This window comes from Astatotilapia calliptera, chromosome 18 (assembly GCF_900246225.1).
Source record: "Astatotilapia calliptera chromosome 18, fAstCal1.2, whole genome shotgun sequence".
In the NCBI taxonomy this organism is placed as follows: Eukaryota; Metazoa; Chordata; class Actinopteri; order Cichliformes; family Cichlidae; genus Astatotilapia; species Astatotilapia calliptera.
This window is the reverse complement of record NC_039319.1, coordinates 35,772,859-35,780,172: the sequence shown is the minus strand read 5'-3', so window position 1 is coordinate 35,780,172 and position 7,314 is coordinate 35,772,859.

Sequence of the window (7,314 nt, the reverse complement as noted above, 5' to 3'; positions counted from 1 at the left end):
GGAACCGGTTCACAGCCGAGTGTGAAGCAGCGGGAATGAGGATCAGCACCTCCAAATCTGAGGCCATGGTTCTCAGCCGGAAAAGGGTGGAGTGCCCACTCTGGTTCGGGGATGAGTTCCTGCCCCAAGTGGAGGAGTTCAGGTATCTTGGGGTCTTGTTCGCAAGTGATCGAGAAGGGAGCCGGAGATCGACAGACGGATTGGTGCTGCGGCCGCAGTGATGCAGACGCTGCGCCGGTTCATTATGGCAAAGAGAGAGCTGAGTGTGAAAGCGAAGCTCTCAATTTACCGGTCGTTCTACGTCCCTACCCTCATCTACGACCACGAGCTGTGGGTAGTGACTGAAAGAACGAGATCGCAGATACAAGTGGTGGAAAATGGGCTTCCTCCAAGGGTGGCTGGCCTCTCTCTTAGAGATATGGTAAGAAGTTCAGCCATCCGGGAGGGGCTCAGAGTAGAGCCGCTGCTCCTCCACATCGAAAGGAGCCAGCTGAGGTGGTTCGGGCATCTGACAAGGATCCCTCTAGGCGCCTCCTGGGTGAGGTGTTCCGGGCATGTCCCACCAGGAGGAGGCCCCGGGGCAGACCCAGGACACGCTGGAGAGATTATATCTCTTGGCTGGCCTGGGAACGCCTTGGTGTTCCCCCAGATAAGCTGGACGAGGTGGCTGGCAAGGGGGAGGTCTGGGCTTCTCTGCTTAGTCTGCTGCCCCCACGACCCGGCTCCGGATAAAGTGGAAGAAGATGGATGGATGGCATGGATGGATGGATGGATGGAAAGTTGTTGAAGACAAGATCGAAGTGGCAAATGAAATGAATTCCTTTTTGGTAAATGTTGGACCTACTTTAGCAAATCTAATTTGAAAAAAATGATGACCCAGAATATGAGGAAGTCTGGAAAGGAGAAAGTGGTTAATTCTATATTCTTAGCTGATATTACCGTAAAAGAAATAGTAGCAATTGTAGAAAACTTTAAAAATAAGACATCTACTGACTGCGATGGTATAGACATGGTCATAACTAAAAAGACATTAGATTGTATAATTATTCCTCTTTGCTGTATTTTAATCTCAGGAGTATTTTCCCAATCGAATGAAAGTGGCAAAAGTGATACCCTTATATAAATCAGGAGATAAGCATTGTTTTAACAAGTATAGGCCAGTGTCTCTTTTGTCACAGATTTCAAAGTGCTTGATAGTTTTATCAAACCCCCCCCCAAACTAATACACGAACTAATACACGAAAATCAATTTAGATTTCCTCAGGCTATTTTGGGACCTAAACCTTTTAATTTATATATCAATGTGATGTAGATGTTGATCTGTGATGTATCAAAAAGCTTAAAATTTGATTTTATTTGCAGATGATACATTTTTATTGCTCAGGAGAGAATTTGAAAGATTTGTTTGAAATCATGGTTTCTGAGATGTTAAATCAGAGATATTAAAAATGAGATATTAAAAATATGGTTTGATGAAAATAAATTATCTTTGAATCTGACAAAAATGAAATTCATTGATATTTGGCAATCGTGTAAAGGAGGAAGAAGTTATTATGTCAATTAATGGAGAATTGATCGAAAGACTTTTCACTTTTTGGGGTGAAATAGTAGATGAAAATTTGATGTGGAAATCACACTATTGAGTATATTAGAAAGAAGATGGTCAAAAACATTTATATTTTGGGAAAAATTGGGAAAATTTGGGCATGAAGAGATTTATTAGACTACAAGTCAATGTTCATCTTATACTTTTCATTATTTTTCTCATACTTTAGTTATTGTGTGGAAGTTTGGGGGGAATACATATGTGAATGCCATGAACCCTCTAAACCTATTACAGAAGAAAGTGATACAAATAATTCATAACGTTAAATATAGAGAACATTACAAATAGATTGTTTATAAAATCGAAACTATTGAAATTAGGAGATTTAGTGAAACTAAGGACACTATTAATTATGTTTAAGGCTAAAAATAATACTTTGCCTTTCAAGTTACAAAGTTTATTTTTAATGTGTTCTGGGGGAGAGGACAGCAGAAGGAAATTTTGTTTTAAGCATGAGGTAGCTAGGACTACACAAAGATTAATGAGTCCAATGGTTAGGGGTATACGACTGTGGAACTCTCTTCCATTATAACCTAAAGAACTGTACAAATTTATATTGTTTTTAAAAGTGTTACATGTCTAAAACGATAATTCAATATGAAGAGTATGAACAAAATTGGAGTTAATTGAAGAAGGATTTTTTTTTCTCTCCCACTTTCTCTCGCCTTATTTTATTTTATATACTTTTTTCCCTCCTTGTTATTATGTGAAGTGGTATATTGCTGATTGTAAAATTTGTTGTTTGGTCTGCGTTAGGACCTGGAGATAAATGTTAGTTTGTTCCTTGGTTTATGGTGCCCACTTCCAATATTAGTTGGATCGCAGATAGGGGGCAGGGTCTAATAAGAATATTTTCTTCTTCCTGCTCCTTTTCACACATGGTTGCAGTGTTATACTGAGAGAAAGCATAGTTTTGTGTGTATGAAAGAACAAAACTGTTGAAACTGTTGAACCAAGTGTGAAATACATAAATGAAATGAAAAGAAGGAACAGTGGTGAACCAATGACAGGACCAATGACATGATGAGTGGCAAAGACACACTGGATGCATGTTGGGAGGAAGTTGTTTCAAAAATACACAGAGCATCACAGTTTGCTGTTTATGGGGCTACAGACCAGCCGATGCCGATCCCTGTCCAAGAAGCAACAGATGTAGGCCACAGAGCAATGGAAGAAGGTGGTCTGGTTGATGATCATGTCTTACATCATGTGAATGGCCGGGTGCGTGCATGTCGCTTAACTGAGGAGAGATGCACTAGGGATGTATTATGGGAAGAATGTGAGCTGTGCAGTGGCGATTCTTTGAGTGAATTTTCTGCTGGGAAACTTTATCTCTTGCCATCCATCCATATGGGGATGTTTACTTTGACCTGTACCACCTACCTAGGCGATAGCTTTGACTGGGTCCATTATCCTGCTGAAAGTCCACAATGGTTCAGGAATGGTTTGAGGAGCACACCAAACCAATTTGAGATGTTTGACTTGACCTCCAGATTCCCCAGATTTCAGTCCAATTGACCATCTGTGGGATATACTGGAAAACAAGGTGTGATCCACGGAGTCCATGTTCAATGGGTCAGCTTCTGTTTCGGCAACAAAAGGGGCCACACAATATTAAGCAGATTCTACTCTGGCAGTGTAGTGTTTAAATGAAAGAAGAAGAACCAGGTAATCGGAAACAAGGGGAAGAACATGTTGGTTGTTTAACCCTTTAGAAGCCGATCGGAGGCGGGAACGCTCTGTTTTGCGTAACTATTTTAAATCCCAGTCGCACTGCAACCACGTAACTAGCGCAAAAATTTTTTTTTGCATAATGAAACCGGAGGAGTTGTACTTACATTCTTATGCATCCGCTTGTCCTAGGTCACGGTTTCCTTCCACATAAGCTTTGCAAAAACTGCATAAAAACCGCTTGCAGGAACAAAAACATAATATTCCAGAAACACGCTTTACCGATCCGATCGGCTGTTCATAACACTTCCTACGTTGGAATAGACGTCAGCGCGAACTTTTGCCATTTCCGCCCATTACCTGCCGCGAAACCGGGAAGTGACGTCATTTTCGCGGAAATGTGTCTTTTTGCGATCAGCTGGCCTCAGGGCCTATACTGGGTCTTTTTAAAAGTTATCTTTGACTTTAATGGACTTTTCTGTGTTCCGTTTCTGGGATGCTTAGGACTCATATTGCACTGCTGGAAATAGTTATTATTTTGATGCATATTGGCTTGCTTTTTGCAAAGTTGCAAAATTTGTTTTCCTGCAGTGTATAAAATATTGGTGTATTTCAAAAATAAAAACTATGGAAGACACCTCAAAATAAATTTCCTGTGGGTGGGAAACTATTTTGTGCAATTTTTTGTATTTACAGTTTGAGGGATAAGACTCTTAAATTTCTCTAACTTACAAATATCATGTCCAAAAAATCAGAAACGATTTTCAATTTTTTTGTAGTTTTTGCACTTTTTTGCCAATTTATTAATTACTATGCACTTAATGAATACATATTATTAAAATCTGGGCTATAATGGTTGTATTGATGTATAGCAACTTGAAATGCTCCCAAAAATGGCTCCACAGCATGTAAAATAGAATATAAGCTCTAGCGCGGACTTGGTGGTCTCATGGAGGTCCTTAAAGGGTTAATATAAGGCTAACAGCTTCCAATTGGGCTACTAGAATACTTCTATTCTTAGTAACAATTACAAAATTGTTACAAAATTCTTAGTAACAAGTAATTTAATTACAGTTTTTTAGAATCACAGAAGTAATTACACTGTTAGAGGTGGTTGTGGAAGCTCCAACAAAAAAAGAATTACATAAGGGAGATAGTGAGTGCTTGGTTGAGGATGTGAGCCAACCTGGTGAATTATAATAGAACATACAATATCTTTGAACAATACAGCATAGCATCATTGACGTGCACTGAAAGAGTCACTGTGTCAAATGTAGAAAAAAATAAATAACCCCACTCAGACAGAATGCTGAATTATTTTGACAGTACAGTAGATTTTGAAAACACACTCCGTTTGTGTGTGTGTGGTTTGGGGTTGAGGTTCTGGGCTGAGGGGACACCGGGGGCATTACGGCAGATCGATAACTGGCAAGCGGAGGGAGCTGGCCATAATCTCCATCAGCCATGTAGGAAAGTACATTACTGCCACTACAAAGCCTATTAACAAAACCGCAGGTCATGCATTATTGAATGGATGTTGGTTTTATTCGACCCGTTCAAAGAGATACAGAAAAAAAAGGACAATCATAAATTATGCAGCCGCTCCAGCTCCACGGTTAAAAATATTGTTTTTGTTTTCAGCGCTTAATTGGATTCATAGTCTGGGAGGCATCATGGCGGACAGGCGGGGGAGCCCACTCAGATCACGTCGGACTGACTTAAGGGGAATATTGATTGGTGATACAGATCTACAGAGAGCGATCCGGAGGGATATCCATCTGTAAACAATGTCTCAGTATGGCGAGGAGCTTCACCTCTGAATCAGAGATGAGCTGTCCACACCTCAGGCTTTAATCTGCACATCTGTACCATTACAAGACAATGTGTATCTGAGAGGGAGTCCTATAACACCCCAAAAAAGATTAAAGAAAAAATGGACTTTGAGTAAGTCAGATCCAGAGTTGCTGAAGTTGAATTGTACGAGTGCAATAAGCTGCCTTCAGTTGATCTGTGTGTAGCAAGTGCTACAGCTATTTCCAAGTTGTTTTTTTAAGGGTATGCCTTTATTACCAGAGACCACTAGATTTATTCGATTTCTCTCTTCATAAAAGGCAAGGGGTCTATATACTAGGGCTGCACGATTTTGCATAAAATGAGAATCACGATTTTTTGGCTTAGAATTGAGATCACGATTCTCTCACGATTTTCTTTTCCAGTATAAATATTTATTGCACTTATTAACTGCACATCAACTTCGTAACAGTTGAGACTGAACATAAAAACAATAAATAAACATAAAAACAACAAATGTCTCACGTTTTGTCGTTGCCGCAAAATGTACTGCTTGAAATTCCGTCTCCACCGTTGCTCGACACTGCGTGTATAGAGCAGGTAGTGCAACAATAGAAAAATAGTTGCGGGATGGCACTGTGTAGCGTTTGTCTAGGGTGTTGATCATTTTCCTAAATCCCTCGTTTTGCACAGTGTTGATGGGAGCCATATCTTTGGTCAGGTGATAAGTGATAGCCTCCGTAATTTCTTTGTGCCTGCGGGAGTTCGACGGGTATAGGGAAGCGCTGTATAAGGTTCCCGTTATTGATGTTTGGGTGGTTGACCGGAACGGATTTTCTCCTGTCACTTTCTCGTCATCCCTGACGTGCTCTCCGTTGTTTTTTCCCTGCTAATTTTAGCATCACACGGCACAGCTTCTGTATCACGTGGTATAAGGCTCCGCCCTTGTCATTTGTTGGGCAGGAAGAGTGAGCACTTGTTTTCATGCAGAGTACGTCCCGGATCAAAATGCAGTACAATCGTCGTCTTTTTTTTTTTTTCTTTTTAATCGTTGTCATTTGGAAATGAGATAGCACATAAGTATGAATCGAGATCACGATTTTCTAACGATTAATCATGCAGCCCTACTATATACCTGATCTTAAAGAGTCTTTTTGAAGTTCCAGTCACTTGCAAGTGAGACCAATTCTGTCCTGATATGAATCCATAACGGAAGTTTTAATAAAACATCAAATAAGTGCTTCCCTGTGACTCATGGATGAGTCCCAGAGGATTTTAATTACAACATGCGTGATTCAGCTTGGAATCAGCATATGAACTAGAAAACTCTCTAACTGGCAGAAAAGATCAGAAACCTTGTTTTATCCTATTTAGCCTGTCTGTGTAATAACAGGATTACCTTATCTCGCGTTAACATAGATTTTCTTTTTCCTTACACAGTATAAAGAAATGAAAGCGTTTATCCTCTGGGAAGTTTGATTTAGCTGAATTAGTTGAAAAGATATTGGCAGATGGATTTGCAATAGCAAAGATCAGGAGGTCACCACTTTGAACTTTGCTGTTAATGATTCTGGTTCCCACAGGATAATAAAGATATATTTTATTACATATCACTGCATTTCATCCCCAGTTGACTAAAGCGTTTTTTAAAAAGTCCAGGAAAACAAATTATTTAAGCTGCAAGACAAAAATGTGAAAGGTTTCTTTTTTAAACCTTCTCGGGAGAAAATTGTTAACAAAATGTGACTCTAAAAGTTTGGGGAACAATAACTTGAGAATCATTTTTTACATTATTTTGAACCATTCTTACAGTTGGAGCAGCTGGTTGCATCCGCCCAGCCAGAATTTACAGATTTTCTCTTCCCGATGGGGTCACAGAGGTCAACCTTTACCAGCCGTAAACAGCTGTGTTTTCACTTTGGCCTCCTGACTAACAAAAGATCCTAGACGAGCTGGAGGCTGAGCTTTTCCTCCAGCCGTCGCTGAGCTCATCCCATAATGATTCATTACCGGAGCATCCACTCTGACCCCTGCAGCCATTTAGCAGGCAGACCATATGAGGTCAGAGAGGTCCAGAAACAGACACATGACACACCAAGATAATAATGTCTGATATAATAAGCCAATATTTTAGCGAGTGAGCTCGGGTCAGCAGTTTGTATTAATATCAGCGGCAACGTGGCAGCTCAGCAAACAGCAGGAGAGATTCACCTGCCGGTGAATTCTGCGTGTGTGCACCAACTGTC